Below are 16,956 nucleotides of genomic sequence, written 5' to 3' on the forward strand. Positions count from 1 at the left end.
CTGAGCCATGCTGAACGCCTCTTTGATGCTGCCACACACATGACCGCAGCCAGCCCTCCAAGGTTGGGTGGAGCACAGAAGCCATGCTGGAATTAATATCCACTTCAGCCAGATGCCACAGCCTTTGCATGGCTAAGGGAGGACAGGGAGAATTCCTGGAAGAAATCGCTCCAGGGTGCTGGACAGCATCTCAGGGAGCTACTCCAAGTGTGGCTTATCTCACACTCACTCTTACCTTTTTAATGTATGGGGTGGTGGCGGGAGATGGAGTTAGAGGGAGGCAGGGAGAGGGAGAATATGGAAACGAGAGAAGTCCTGCGTCATCCTCAGGAATGCCATCTGCCATCTACCTCTTTTGAGATAGTTCTCTCCTTGGCCAGTGAGTCCCAAGGACCTTCTTGTTTCTGCTCCCCCAGTGTTAAGATTACAAGCATGTGCCACCACACCTGGCATGTTCATGTAGGTGCAGGGAATTGAACTCAGGTCCTCATGCTTGTATGTTAAGCACTTCACCAATTAAGACACTCCATCACATACCCTGCCCCACCCCCAGCCCCAGCCCTTTCACTCTCCTTTTTGTTAAAAACTCTCCCTGAGCCAGACAGTGTCTAAATACAAATGTCATGTTTCACTATAAATAAAGCAGGTATGTACTTAATCCTATGAAAACCACAGATTGAAAGTAGTAAGCAGATTAAAAAATAAATAAAATAAAAGACACATGTGGAGTTAGCGTCACAGAAGAGAGCAAGGAACTGGAAAGTGGTTTACATAGAGCTGTGGGAGGCATCCCAGAAGGTGAGAATGAAAAGTGAAAAAAAAATGTTTAAAGATAGGTGATAGAGCAGGAGCCTATTGGGGCAAGAAGAATGTTCCAGAAAGAATAAATATTAGGGCACAGGTGGAAGAGCAAGAAGCCCGGGTCTAGGACCCCTGCATGATGGGCTTTGGTGGGGAAAACAGAAACCAGGCCTACAACCCCTGTACTGATACAGAGCGGGCACACGGCAGAAGAGCCAACAGCTGCCCTGGAACCACCTGTGCCCTGGCCGCTCCCTGCTAGGGGCCAGGATCAAGTCTGTGCCACATGTTACCACCAAGGTCTTTTCCAGCCTGAAGCCACTTCCGTATAGGCCATGCTGCTGCTGGGAGGGAGCAGAGTGGCTTGTGCTGCCAACTGAGGCTATAGTGATGCCCAGGCCTGTGCTGTCACCAAGTCGGAGGCCCTACTAACAGCCAGGGTCTGTGGTCTGAGTTACGACCGAAGGCCACGTCCGTGGTCTGTGTTGCCACCTGAATCCTTGTCGATGCCACCAGGGACCATATTGATGTCCAGGGACAGGCTGCCTCTGAGGGCCTTATCTGGAGCCTGGGCCCTACTGCAGCAGCGGAGGCCACATTTGTGGTCTGTGCTGTTGCCAGATACAGTGTGGAGGCCTAAGATCCATGCTCCCTCTGATTGCGGGGAGCAAGGAGGCTACTTTTGCCACGATACCGATGACTGCAGGTGCACAGTTGAGAGGGGGGAGCATAGAAGGCTTCTGTGGCAGCCCCTACCCCCAACCCCAACACCCAAAAAATAGCCGCTTTGGAAAAAAAAAAGATAACTGGTAGGTACAAAGGTTCTACAGAGAATTCGAGTGGGGTGCATACACACAACAGTACAACAAGTTGGGTGTCTAGAGTGTGAGTCCCCAGCACTCAGGGACACCGAGACTGGCCGCCCCTGAGCAGGGATTCTGTTCTCTACTAGTAGGAAGCCCTGGAGAGTTTGAGTAGGACCGTGGGATGCTTACAGCTGGTTTGTGTAAAGCTCCCTTGGCCTGTGAAGGAGGGCTGGGTGGCTGCTGTTGACTTTAGATGGGATGCAGGGAAAGAGGGGGAAATCACACCTGCGTCAAAAGACCCAGGCTCAGTCCCCAGATCCACACTTGCAAAGCAGAGAGCTACCCCATAAGAATCCCTTTCACAGAGCGCGGATGGAAAGGGGCTGGACCATGGCTGGGGGCTGGGGGCTGGGTGGCCACACCTCCCCAGCAGGGTACAAGGTCTGTGAGCTCCTCATGGATGCAGGCAGGAGGGGAGCAGGAAGAGAGAAGGGCAGACTCCTTCTGCTACGTGCTGCTCCCTTAGCCTCGCCCTTTAGTCAGCGATGCCCTACTCACCGTTCATGATTCCACTCAAATGTTAGGTCCTCAGGGAGACCTCCCATTAACCCCGCTGCTACCCACACTCACAGCTCTGGGCAGGTACAACAAAATCACCATGTCATGCTACTACCTAATGAAATTGCTACCTAGAGATCTCATGCCCTTTACCTAGGGAGCGCCATAGCATGGCAGAGCTGTGGCCAGGGACCAGCAATTAGGATGTGCTTGATAAACGCATGTTATATACGTGTGGGATAAACACCGTCTCAGTATGGTTTAGGTGACAATATCTCTGGCAGGCTTGGAGGACTTCTATGATGAGAAAGTTTCTCATTCCTCATTTGCCCTCCCAGGTGGACCGGGCTTGGGTGGGGGCCATTGTCTCTCTTTGCTGGAAAGATCTAGATTCTCTGAAAGGCATCTTGCTAAAAGAGTCCAAGCTGTCCACTAACTTTCATCAGAAATTTTAAAATGGAAAAAAAAAAACCTTCAAAGATAGACCATTCTGGAGCTTTTCCAAAAAATAAACAAGCAAAACAAAACAAAAAAAAATAGTACTACCATAATTAGAGGATTAGGGAGTCTTCTATGGGAACAAAACCATAATCATCATATTTTATTATAAGGAATTATATACAAATTACACAATTATAAAAAATATTTGTTGCTTCCTTCAAATTATAACACCTTACGTACTTTCTGAGGAAAATTGCATCTCTGTTTCCACCCAGAGGGGAAAAAGGATGTCTAATGCGATGTTCTGAGGAAAATCATTTAGTTAGTGGCAGTGGTGGCAGGCTGCTGGCACAAGGACCCACTGGATGGTCTCTCTCAGCTGTCCTCCCAAGGCCTCCAAGTGCCATCTTGATGTTGACAACTGCTTCCTGGGCCAGGTCTACGAGCCTCATCTGGAATCTGTGTGGAAGCCAGAAGACTCCAAAACCCCAGTACAAATTCTTCCTCCCATTTTTAGCCAATCCACAGGAAGAATTTACAAATGAAATACGTGCCTAAGATGGAGTGTCTGGGAGAAGAGACCAGTAGCCAGACCTCCAAGTGGGGACACATCTGTATCCCACTGTCCCCTTAGACCCAGAGCAGCCCAGCTAGGAGTGCTGCCAAGTCTGAGATATCCCTGAACGCTTTATCTTGGCATAGATGAGTTATATCCCCCAGCGCCCTCTGAAGCCCCAGCACCCTCCCTCTGCAGCCCCAGCTCCATAGGGATTCTGTCTTCTCTGAGTTAAGCACAGTCAACCTACGGTCTTAGTTTCTTTTCTGTTGCTACAATAAGATATACCCTGACAAAAATCAACTCAAAGGAGGAATAGTTTACTTTGCCTCACAGTTTCAGAGGGAGTACGTCTATCACTGCAGGAGGCAGCGGGAGCCTGAGGCCAGCCTATCGTGTGGCACCAGCAGGCAGAAGCAGAGAATTAAGAGGTAGTCGTGCCTGACCGGAAAACTTCCGTGCTGGATTTTTTTTAAAATCAACTTTGCACAAGCTAGAGTCATCTGAGAAGAGGGAGTCTGAATTTAGAAAATGCCATGACCAGATTGGCCTGTAGACAAGCTTACGGGGGAACTTTCTTGATTGGTAGTTGATGCAGAAGAGCTCAGACCACTGTGGGTGGTGCTGTCTCTTTTTAGGTGATCCCTGGGGGGTATATAAGAAAGCAAACTGAGCAAGTCATGGAGAGCAAGCCAGTAAGCAGCATTCCTCTGTGGTCCTGCTTTATTTATTACATGGCTTGAGTTCCTGCTCTGACTTCCCTCAGGGTTATAAGATGAAATAAACCCTTTGTTTCCCACATTGCTTTGGTGATGGTCTCTACCACAGCAATAGAAACCTAAGACAGCCTCAAAGCCTAACCCCAGAGAAGCACTCCCTTCCACCAAGGCCCCGTCTCCTAAAGGTTCTCCAAACCATTTCAAACAGGGTCACCAGGTGGGGGCCAAGCATTCAAACACATGAGTCTATAGGGGGCATTTCACGCTCAAGCCACAACACCTACAAAATATGATTAAGCGAGGTATTCTATGTCATGCACTCTTCTAGATTCTGGAGACCCCATGAGAAGTAAAAAGAAGCAGGAGTAGTCAGTTTCCATTACTATGACAAAATACCTGAGTTAGTCACTGGAAAAAAAAAAAAAAGAGGGAAGACTTACTTTGGCTCATAGTGTAGAGATTTCAATCCACAGTTGCTTGGCCTAGTGGCTACACAATACAATATCATAGGTGTGTGTGAGAAAGGTGGCTATTCGTATGGTTGCTGGGGAGTGAAAAAGAGGGGTGGGGAGAGACCAAGTCTTTCTTCTTCCGGAGGATGCATTCAATGACCTAACTTCCTCCCCCAGATCCTACCTAGAACACATTTTAGCACCTCCCAACAGCTGGTGTTCCAAGTCCTTAAAACACAGACCTTTAGGGGTATTCCTGGCACAGGCTGTGCCTGCTCTCTGGAGGTTTACACTCTAACATTCATGTATAAAGCAGATCTCTGGGAGGGACAGACTCCCAGTACCTCCCCAGTCTCCCTCCTCCCTGCTTCTCCTCCAGTACTTGTCGCCCTGTCTTATGACAGCTGGAGACCCCACTTCCTCATTCCATCATCTTGGTTAGAGTTTCATCATATGAATTTGGGAATGAACACACATTCAGTCCACGACGTTTCATTTTGAGCCACCATGTTGTGGTGTCGGAAGAGGACTTGGGTCCCCAAATGTCTCGCACCCCAGCTCACCTCCCATTATCCCCAGCAGCCATGGGAAGTGAACACCATGGCCCTGCAAGGTCGGCCATGAGTAGCAGTTCCACGCAGACCTCTGTACCTGTATCCAGCCTCTTCTCCCCCATAATCAGGCACATGCAGCACCACAGCTCTGAGTACTCACCAGCAAAGGGGTATGTTAGTACGTTTTCTTCCTCCCCCTGGAGTCCAAGCTGTCACCATCCTCATGCGAGCTGGGTTCTGGCTCACATTCATGGCCTGTGGTTCCAGCATCTGGCACAACAGGCCGCACCCTCCTCCTACCCACCAGCTCAAAGGACAGGAAACCCCAGTTCTGTGCTGCCAAATGTCAAAAGCAAAGGCCGACTTCAAAAGTGACAAAGCACACAGAATTTTTACTTCCCTCACATCAACGTTTTTTGAGAGACTGTGCACAGACATAAGTTCTATTCGAGTATGTCTCTCCTTTAACACCAAAGAACCCAGAGGCTGCAGGCCCATAACTATCACCAACCTTACAATAAGGGAGGTATGGTGGATGTCACCAAGCCAAACACTGACGTCTAGCTCTTGCCTCAGCCAAACCCTGTGCTGTGGTTTCAATGTATCCCCTCAATATTCACATGTCAGACACTCCCCCCATTTGTATATGAGCAGTGCTTGGAGGTGAGGCCTTTGGGAAGCAATTCTGGGTGGGCTCGCCATGATGACACTGTGGCTTGTACAAAGCAAGGGGACCTGAGCTACAAGCCTCTTTCTGTCCCTGCATGATGTCCCCTGGTGTGACACAGTATAAAGCCCCTCCAGATGCTGAGCAGATGCCACACCATGCTCTTCCACTCTCTACCATGCACAAACACAAGCCAAAGTCTTAAACTTCTATGTTTATAAGTCACCCAGCCTTGGGCCCTTTGTTATAGCAACAGGAGATACACTTTGAATCTCAGAACAGGATATTATTCCTGTCCTTAGTGGCCTGAGACCGAACCAAGATAACCAAAGACCAAAGTTACCACTCTTACACACAGTCACTGAATGTTGAGTTTTTTCTAAAAATGTGGAAAGTGAAGTTGGAACAATATGGAAGTCAGGGCACGAATGGCCCTTGCAGAGTTCAGCCTTGGGCAGCTATCCAACAAAACAGAGCCCAGATATTTGCTTCTGTTGGCTCTGTTCATGCTCAGGCCTTGCCCTCCTTCTCCATCACTTCTTCTTTTGGATCAAGCCACACTTCCCATGGCTCTCTCTAGTTCCATGAAGACTTTGGGACTTGTGGCGGTTTTAATGAGAATGCCTCTCATAGACTCATTGGAGAGCTTAGTCCCTAGTTAGTGGAACTGTTTGGGGGAAATTAGGAGGAGTGACCCTGTTGGCGGAGGCGAGAGTCTCTGCGAGTGGCCTTTGAGGTTTCAAAAGCCCACACCATTGCCAGTTGGCGCCTCCTGCTTCCTGGTTGTGTCTCCAGATGCAGGCTCTCAGCTACTGCTAGCTCTATTCCTGCCCCTCTCCCTGCCATGATGGTCACGGACTCAACTCTGACATTGGAAGCTCCCAATCAACTCTTTCTTTTCTAAGTTGGTCATGGTGTTTTATCGCAGCAATAGAAAATAACTAGGAACTGAAGCTATGCTTGGACATTTATTACCTATTACCCAATTTGATCTCACAATGCAAACCCTATGGCATGGCTCTTATCCTGTCTACTCTAGAAGCCCTGGGGAAACTCATGTCCACACAGCTGCCAGGGGCCTGGGGTAGACTCAGTTCTCTGATGACTCCTGACTCATTCTCTGATGATGTCTAGTTTTCAAGGCATCTGGGTATTCCTCCAGTCTATGGCTCTTCTGGCTTTGTCTGGGGCCCCTGAGGACAGGCATGAGGCAGGGCTCCCAGTTGTGTTGTAGGTTTCTCCTAAGGTCCCATGACTGTCCTCGGGGAAGTGGTACTAACTAGTAACTTTCAACAGAGTCCCAGAACCCATCCTAAGCCCATCTGTGCCTAGTGTCTCTGGTCTTGTTGACCTTGCCCCTAGATGGCCTGCCCTCCACTGGATCCCCTAAGGTGTTTTGGAAGATCAATGTAGGGGGACCGCTCTTCCTCCTATCTTCCATCTGCCTTCTATGATTGTATGAGGTTTGTTTGTTTATTTGTTTGTTTTTTGAGACAGGGTTTCTCTGTGTAGCCCTGGCTGTTCTCGGACTCACTCTGTAGACCAGGCTGGCCTCAAACTCACAGAGATCTGCCTGCCTCTGCCTCCCTAGTGCTGGGATTAAAGGTGTGCACCACCACCACCCAGCCTTCTTCACTTTGACTAGTCAGATCTTTTTGCCCTGACAAAAGGTCAACTCCAACCATCATGGTATTCTACACTTGTCTGGTTTATGATCGCTCCTTAAAAATTATCAGTCAAGGGGGCTGGAGAGATGGCTCGGAGGTTAAGAGCACTGACTGCTCTTCCAAAGGTCCTGAGTTCAATTCCCAGCAACCACATGGTGGCTCACAACCATCTATAATGTGATCTAATATTCTCTTCTGGCCTGCAGGTATACATGTAGACAGAGCACTGTATACATAATAAATAAAATAAATCTTAAAAAAAAGTTATCAGTCAATGTGCCTCCAGTGAAAAGCTAGAAATATGATCAAACCCTGCTCCACCCCCTCCATGTGTGAAACAAACACCAGGCTCCCTGCGATCACCAAAGGAAATAAAGATTCTACAGTGGGGAAAAAATAAGTATCAGTCAAAATGGATGGCCAGGTAGATATATGGGTTCCTCATGTGGCTGTTGTTCATGAGGTCAAGCAAGAGAGATTGCGGGGAGTACGTGAGTTACTCTTCTCATTGCTGTGACCAAATGCCTCACAAGAAGCAACTTAAAGAAAAAAGAAGGATTCGTTTGGGCTTACTGTGTGAGGGCACAGTCGACCATGGTGGGCAAGGCAGGAATATGAGATGGCTAGGTGCCCTGTGTCTGCGGTCAGGAAGCAGAAGTCCAGTGCTGGTGCTCAGCTCACCTTCCACTTTTCATTCAGTGGAGAACCCACATTTAGGGGTGGGGGGTGGGGTCTTTCCAATTCCATTAACCCAATATAGAATCTCCTGCATAGACAGGGTGGCAAGAGGTTGGTCTCCTAGGTGATTCCAGATCCATCAGTGTTAACCATGACAGGGAGGGAAGAGGGACAGTCCTCTGCTGAGAAACCTTTTCAGAAACAGCACCACCTCCAACAGCCTCTGAATTCGCTGAGCATCAAATGATTGTATACAAGTGTGCAAACACACACACACACACACACACACACACACACACACACACACAGAGGCAGCTTTCTAGCTGCAACCTGGGTTCAGAAGACTAAATGACTCTGAGCCTGCTCATTAGGAGAGGATCCCTAAGACCCTAGGGTGAGCTCCTGAGACCAGATATTACTGTTCTCAGCTGAAGGGCCTGAAACACAGGATGATTAGGAGGAATTAGCAGAGGGCAAGAGGGGGGCTTGGAAAGTGCCATGGCAACGGTGGGCACATCTTTTGTGCACCTCTCCTCTTTGTCCCTGCTGATGGATAGCAAAGGCAATACATATGAGAGAACATGCTCCTTGAAGGGGGGGGCAGTAGGGAGGGGGACTAAGTCAGCCCTGCTGGCCAGCCAGGGACTGAGAAGTGATCTGTAAGATTCCTCCTCTTACTGTTCACACTGTAAGGAAGGATACAGGGAGCCTGCAGCCAAGGCCAACTTAAGCCAAAGCCCAGGGGGCAACCTAGACCATCCAATGTCCACACCCTGGATTCGGTCCCTCCACAGCTGCACTGGGGAGGGGCCCAGTGTTTCTCTCATTTGCATGAATTCTCCCAGGAAAACTGAAGGCTTACCAAGGGCTAATGAGGAGTCAAAATGGGAGCCTCCACTTGTCAGAACCTATTTCTTTTTAAGAAATCAACTCAATCCAAAGTGGGCACCTCTAGCACTAGCAGAATTCACGCCAATGGTAGGTTTTGGTGAGCCTCTCAGCACACTCTAGCCCTCAGGGGTAAGAGAGAGTGATGGGCAGCTTCCCGTGGCCCAAAGGCAGGTTGCCATCTTTGAGAGGACCTTGTAAGTTAATTCACCAACATGGATGAGAAGGATCCCCCAAGGCACTTGAAAAAAAAAAGTGACTCTCAAGTGCCTTTCCTGTTGGGAAATGCTTATCCCTTGGCATTCGCCAGCATCTGTCCCTGTCACTGGGGAAGAAAATCCTCAAAATCAAAAAAAGAACTGTGCTAGCTGCAGGACTTGCCTCTAAGTCTTTACTCTCAGCCTCGCATGGATTTCTAACTGGATGGCAGGCTCTGTCCATTTCTTTTACACTTAACTCAACAGGCACACACCAAGCACTCCCCCAAGCTAACATGGCAGAAATCACAAGGAAGCTCAATCCCAACCTTTCAATGAGAAAGTCAAAGTCACAGAGAGAAGACAGCTCAACTCATGCAGGTTAGTTTCTTTGTTGTTTTGTTTTTGTCAGTATGACACACTCCAGCGTCATCTGGGAAGCAGGAACACCAGTTGAGAAAATGCATCCATCCGATTGGCCTGAAAGCAAGTCTGTAGAACATTGTCTTCCTTCATGATTGGTGTGGGAAGGGTCAGCCTACTGTGTGTGGTTGTCACTCCTGGGCAGGTGGGCCCTCACATCGAAAGAATGAGCAAGCCATGAGGAGCAAGCCAGTAAGCAGCACTCCTCCATGGTCTCTGTTTCAGTTCCTGCCTCTGGGTTCCTGACTCTGGGTTCCTGCCTTGAGTTCCTGCTCTGATTTCCCTGAATGGTGGCCTATAATAGGGCATGTAAGCCAAATAAGCCCTTTCCTCCCCAAGTTGCTTTTAGTCATGGTGTTTCCTCACAGAAATGATAACCTTGACTAAGACAATTACCTTTATTTCATTTACAGAGAAAATGGAGGCTCCGACGTTTACACCATGCAACAAGCAAAATCTCAAGGGCCCTGTGCAGCATTTTCTTCCTCAGATCTGGAGGCTGGCTAAAGTCTAGCTCATAGGGCTAGGGTTCAGCTGTTCCAGACTATGTTCCAGACGTCTTGGTGGGTGCACTTTTTCCCTTGGTCTTTATTCTGAGGCACCTGTGCAGGCTTAGCAGCTACCTAGGGAGCCTTCTAAGCCCACATATCAAATGACGCAAGAAAGTTCTTGCATCCAAGAAACAGACCGGAAGTTTATTTATGCTTACATCCTGCTGGCCAATGTTCCACTAGCCGACACACAAATATACGGAGTGGGAGTGTCCTCTGCTGTGCCAAGGATAGCTAACTGTATTTCAGGATGGAGGAAAGACTCTGCCGTAAAACCTCCATCTGCCAGCTCCCAAGAGCACCAATACGGCAGTGTCGTGTAGCAACATCCTTTGAAATGAAACATTCCCTTCCTGGAAGGAGGAAGGAGACTCATTAAGACTCAGGAAGTAAACAAAACGCAGTCTTAGAAGACACCAGAAGCTCCTGAAATCAAATGTCCCTCCCTAAGGTTGCCTAAGAGGTTAAAAACAGTTGCTAGGCAATGAAGATGCTATCCAACGGAGCTTTCATGGAGCCTCACCCATGAGACGCTGAGCTTTCTGATGATGCAGCTGTATTGGAGTCACCCAAGCTTGTGGAAAAAGCCCTTCACCCATAGTCCTGTAAGTCTGGTTCCCTGAGCCAGGCTGGGTGTAGTGGTTGCTTTTGGTCTGTCCTCAGTGTCCTATCTGGGGTGAACGGATGTTCGCTCAGCACCCTCCACCCCCGGAGGAAAATCACATAACATACGACCAGGAGATGACCATATCATCCCATGTCATCCTTCTGCTGTCCCAGTGAACAGGCAATCTCTCCAGGCCATAAAACCACTGGGCATCAGGTCACTGCATATAAGAGGGTCACGCCATGGGCTGCAGAGACAGTGCGGTTGGTACAGTGCTTGCTCGCCAAGTATGAGGCCCTACCTATTCCTCGGGCTTTGTAAGCACAAGAAAAGTAGACTAGTGAGGGGTGGCCGGTGGGGGGGGGGGGGTTCCAACTCTCTACTCAGGAGGACATCACTCCCAGTGCAAATTCTACTGGATTCTTTACTCTCTCGGGCACGGACAATTATCAGAGAGATGAAAGAGTGGAACTTCTTATAGCCATGAGAAGGATGGGTCTCTCTGCTACTTCGCACACACACGGATCCTAAGCATACTCTGTGTGAACGAGAAATGTCAGTGTCTCTATTAAGACTGTCAAGATTTGGCCTGGTTGACACTCCACATTGAGTGCAAAAACCCAGATAAGATCTCATTACACACACACACACACACACACACACACACACACACACACACACGGAAGTCTCTGGTTCTCCAGTGGCTAAGCACACACTGCCCTTGCTGGGCAGTACATTTATCCATAGAGGACGCATCTTAGCAGTCTATGATAGTCTGTCAGCACTTGTCACAGATGCTTAGTCTCCTTACCCATGGTCCTCTGATTGTCACGTGTTAACAGCACAAGGCAAACTTTCAGTTGGGAACGGCCACAGGTACACAGAAAGCACATGCTTCCTTGGCCTGCTCACAGTAGAACTTGTTCCCATGCTTTTCCCAGTTTAAGGAGAGCGGACACACCCCACTCAGACCCACAACAAGAAGCTAAGAGAACACGTTTCGTGGGATCCCTGCCTGGGCTCAAGTGCTCTGAGGATCCCCTAAGGAAATGTATGTCAGCCACATGGCGTGTCATCTGGCTTCCGGAAGCACCGAGTAAGCACAATGTCGTCACCAATACCATTCTGCCCCAGTTACAGGCACTCCAAGAAACCAGCCCCCAGCCCAGCTTCTCTCCGGCTCTTACACATTCTGGGAAGCAGATACTCATATGTCCCTAAGGAGCCCATTTTAGTACTGAGCGCCCATCACTGCAATCCAATTTTAGGCATTGCTGTGTAAACACACGACCCTTTAATTCTATTTCAATTCAATTATGCAAATCTAATCACACATCCCCGCTTCAAACCGTTTTTCTTTCCTCTCAAAATCTGTCTACCAGTGGCCCACAGAACCTACTACCAGTCCAGGACCTTGAAGTAAGCATAATCCCAGGTCTTAATTAAAAACTGAGAAGTGCTACTGCTCCCGGCCTGAACACAAGGCCAGGCCAGCAGCAAGTCTGAGCAAATGTACCGACGCCCCTAAAGCTTCAGGTGTCAGGGCAGGAAGCAGGAGCAAATGCACTGACACCCCAAAGCTTCAGGTGTCAGGGCAGGAGGCAGGAGCAAATGCACTGACACCCCAAAGCTTCAGGTGTCAGGGCAGGAGGCAGGAGCAAATGCACTGACACCCCAAAGCTTCAGGTGTCAGGGCAGGAAGCAGGAGCAAATGCACTGACACCCCAAAGCTTCAGGTGTCAGGGAAGGAAGCAGGAGCAAATGCACTGACACCCCAAAGCTTCAGGTGTCAGGGCAGGAGGCAGGAGAAAGCACATTCTGCCAGGCACATTTCTACTCTGCTTCTAGGGTCGTGAGTGTCCAAGAAGTGCCTTTGGGCCTCTCTGCACAGCAGAGCACTGCAGTCCATGTTAACAACAGGAATGTGGGACCTCATCCTCTAGTTATATGCCAACTCCACCATTTCCCTGCTCTACAGACATGGAAACCTTGGTTTGAAGCAAAGGTTATGTATGTGTGTGCACATATTGCACATATATATGTGAAAGTGTGTGTATGTGTGTGTGCTGTGTATGTATGTGTGTGTATGTGTGTGTGTGTGTGCTGTGTGTGTATGTGTGGTGTGGTATTGTCTGTGGTGTGTATTTGCATGTGTATATGTCGTGTATGTGTGTGTGCTGTGTATGTATGTGTATGTGTGTGTGCTGTGTGTGTATGTGTGGTGTGGTATTGTCTGTGGTGTGTTTTTGTATGTGTATATGTTGTGTATGTGTGTGTGCTGTGTGTATGTGCTGTATATGTGTGTATACTGTGTGTGTGTTTGTGTGATGTGGTAGTCTGTGGTGTGTGTGTGTGTGTGTGTGTGTGTGTGTGTGTGTGTGTGTGTGTGTTTGAGTATGCATGTACATACAAATATAGTGGTCAGTTAATGAACCTTTGTCTAGGATGCCTGCTCTATAAGTAGAGAAACTTGAGTTCCAAGGAGAAAAAGGAATAAGAACCATCCTCTGGGAAGCCAGAGCCAGGGGTAAATTCCAGACTCCTCCTCACCAAAGGAGAGCTGGAATACTGGTGCCTCAGAAGATGACAGGGACACAGCCATAGCAGGGCACTGCATATTCCTCTCCTGTCCACATGGGGACCGAAGTGGAAGGTGCTGAGGACAGGGCCTCTGACACAGCCAAGCATCTCAGTCCACTCTCCCTATAAGACAGCCTGGGGGCAGGGCAGCAGGACTACTGAGGTGAGCCTGCAAAGTCTTAATACGACCTGTCTTAGCTTATTAACGGGAGATGGATAATATCTGACAAATGACGGAAGATAAATTGTTAAGCAATATGCAAATATGCCTGCAGCAGAAATGGAAAATTACTATACAGTAAAAAGCTTTTACGGCTGCAAGAAAATTCAGAGGTAATTTGTCTCTGCGTCTCCTCAAATTCCAATCTTGCTGTTAGCTGTGGCAGAATGCTACATCCGTTACAGCTCCCATCAGATCACCGTAAAGGAGCTCCTACACAGGCTGGAGCTCAGATGGGCTGGCTGAGAGAAGGTATTTACAAAGTCAGGCTCAGGCTCAGCCACAGCAGCCCCGGGCTCTGTGGTCTCCTTGGACAGTCACTAACACAAGAGCCCACATCCCATACCAGGAGAGTCTCTGCTGGCCGGAGCCATTGCAGCAGGCTTGCTGGGCCATTCTCCATCAGACATTTCCATAAAGTGTTAGACAGGCTGGGCAAGTGACCACAGTCTGTCCTGGCCACGTGGAGGAGGGGCAGAGGAGGAGTTGGCTGGGGAAGTTTTACAGAAAGGAAGTAGAACAGCCTACAAAGGGAACTCTCACAGTTCCTAAAGAACACAGACTGTGATACAGGGAGCAAATGAACTAGAGCTCCACAGGATCCTGAGCAGAGGGGTGGGGAAGTTCAAGAGTCCTACAAGGTCACTCACTGCAGGGCCAGGTAAGCCTCCCAAGAAGGGAGTCCTTGGGGAGGTAGAAGACATCACCCCTTCAAGCAAGAGGCGCTCTCTGCTCCAAAACATGGGGTCACACTCACGACGTGACTTGCTCTATTCAGTCCAGGCTCTCTCAGTGTTCCACTAAAGACAAAATAGGGACAAAGTCTCTGCAAGGAAATGGGTGTGTCTCGTGTATAATTCTGCATAGCTGCTACTTATCATGGGATTTTGAGACCCCCCCCATCCTATGAGTGGGTGCAGTGATGGGGCAGCAGGGAAAACTACGGGGCCATGATGGTGTAGAGCCATAACACCTCAGCAAGAATAAGCTGCCAGAAGGATGCCAGGAGCCTTGGGCTGGAAGGCAGCTGAGTTCATCTCTGTGGGCTTAGCCAGAGGGAAGTGGGAAGTCATCCATTCCCCACCATAGCTCCCTTATGCCAAGTTTGACTTTGAATTTTTGTTTTGTTTTGTTTTGATATTTTTGACTTTGGGGTTTTTGTTGTTGTTGTTGTTTTTGTTGTTGTTGTTGTTGTTGATAATAAGAAACTGTGGTGGTGGCGCACACCTTTAATCCCAGCACTCAGGAGGCAGAGGCAGGAGGATTTCTGTGAGTTCAAGGCCAGCCTGATCTACAGAGCATGTTCCAGGACATCCAGGGCTACACAGAGAAACCCTGTCTTAAAAAACCAAACCAAAAGAGAAAGAAAAGTAAATAGATAAGAAGGAAGAAAATAAAGAAACAGGTTTAACCAGTAGCTTTATGTGGCTGACTTGTGGTTTGGGGGTTTCTGTAAGTACAGCCCTAAGAGCAGATCTAAAGCAATAAACTGAGACCCCTTGAAGAAACCTTACATTTCCTATGTCTCCTTACAGTCACAGCAGCCAAGAGCTCAGGTCCCAGGACACAAGACAGACTGACACGCAATATAATGCTATACCTAACCGCAGGTCCTCACCACAGAGGCCCTGAGGTTATCCGTGCTCGTACAAAGAAAGGCCATACCAAACGATGGCATGGAACAGATGAACAGATGCTCTTCCATGGAGGTCCCCAGTCAGGCACCATCACCAAGGATGTGCACCTGTCATTATACCTGATAATTACTAAGAAGGGGACCAAGTCTGAGGGTGGAGTGCCCTGCTCCATGACAAATGTGGTATCAAACAGGTGGCATGGAGCCTTAATGGTACACATTGCTGTCCTGGGAGGTGACGCCACGGAGAAGTGGCTTTCTGTGAGTTAAGTTGAAAGACTCCATTCTGGAGAGAAGCTTCAGAAGAGTCATGAAGTTCTAGAGGGAGGGCCATTAAGACTAGGGGATCAGAGAGTTTGAGAGTCTCAGGACGTCCCTAAAACCAGCCAGATGCATTAACCCCTTCCATCACCCAAGTTATATAAACTCTAAGGACTTCTGAGTCAGACCAGCTGGAGCTGCTTGAGAGACTCTTTGACCTGTTGGGCTGTCTGTAAGCCACGAGGAGGACTTTGAGAGTGTGGGTTTTGTGACTTGTCACCCATGTGGCAGGTGGGCTTTTAGGAGTACCACCACTGTCTTAGTTTTGTCAGCGTTCTTGTAAGCAATCCCCTGTGCTTGGTTCATGTTAAGACACATTGGCCACAGCTTCCTGAATAGATCTCTAACCGCACTAGGAATGATAGCGATAATTGATAGACTTGTTGGCATCAATTTAGAGTGCTGTGTATAGTTAACGGAGTGAAGAGGCAGATAACCAGAGTATATAAAGAACTCAAGAATGAAACACCGAAAGAACAAGCAATCCAATGTTTCAAAGTGGCAAATTAACAGAACCAACATCTCCCAAAAGAAAAACAAATGGCCAATAAATCCATGAAATTATGTTCAACATCTTTAGAGCCATAAAGTAAATGCAACTCGAAGCTGTATTGGTAGGCTAAAGACAAGACACTGAGACTTCACAGAATTGATCAAAAAAAATTGAAACTTCTATTAAGAACAATTCAGGGACATAGTTTATTTAATGGACATAAATCTGGGTGGGTGAGGAAGGACTGTGGATGGAGGAGAATTGGGGAACGAATAGGATCAAAACACTGCAGAGACTTCTCAAAGAACCAGTGATAGCTTTTTCACCAAGATGGCGCCGAAAGCGAAGAAGGAAGCTCCTGCCCCTCCCAAAGCCGAAGCCAAAGCAAAGGTCTTGAAAGCTAAGAAGGCAGTGCTGAAAAGCATCCACAGCCACAAGAAGAAGAAGAAGAAGAAGAAGAAGAAGAAGAAGAAGAAGAAGAAGAAGAAGAAGAAGAAGAAGAAGAAGAAGAAGAAGAAAATCTGCACGTCACCCACCTTCCGGCGGCCCAAGTCCCTGCATTCTGGAGGCAGCTGAAATACCCTCGAAAGAGTGCACCCAGGAGAAACAAGCTTGATCACTAAGCCGTCATCAAATTCCCCCTGACTATGAAGAAGATAGAGGACAACAACACACTAGTGTTCACTGTGGATGTCAAGGCTAACAAGCACCAGCTCAAACAGGCCGTGAAGAAACTCTATGACATTGATGTGGCCAAAGTCAATACCCTGATACGGCCTGACGGAGAGAAGAAGGTGTGTGTTCGACTGGCTCCTGATTATGATGCTCTGGATGTTGCCAACAAGATTGGGATCATCTAAACTGAGTCCAGCTAAATAATTCTAATTCTAAACATACACTTTTTTCACCATTAAAAAAAAAAAAGAACTAGTGATTAAAAGAAGAAGAAGAAATGTTGGGGCTGGAGAGATGGCTCAGCGGTTAAGAGCACTGACTGCTCTTCCAAAGCACCCAGGTTCAACTCCCAGCACCTACATGGCAGCTCACAACTGTCTATAACTCCAATATCTGACACCCTCATACAGACATACATGCAGGCAAAACACCAATGCACATAAAATTAAAATAAATAAAATTTAAA

At 48.1% G+C, this 16,956-nt stretch overlaps 1 pseudogene across 1 annotated transcript; it reads left to right on the forward strand.

Moving 5' to 3' along the window:
* Nucleotides 1-16,140: 16,140 nt before the first annotated feature.
* Nucleotides 16,141-16,694, forward strand: LOC311586734 (large ribosomal subunit protein uL23-like; annotated as a pseudogene). Its single transcript has one exon. The product of its transcript is annotated as a large ribosomal subunit protein uL23-like (transcript).
* Nucleotides 16,695-16,956: the final 262 nt, after the last annotated feature.

The sequence above is a fragment of the Acomys minous genome, assembly GCF_964271855.1.
Source record: "Acomys minous genome assembly, chromosome: 16".
Classification (NCBI taxonomy): Eukaryota; Metazoa; Chordata; class Mammalia; order Rodentia; family Muridae; genus Acomys; species Acomys minous.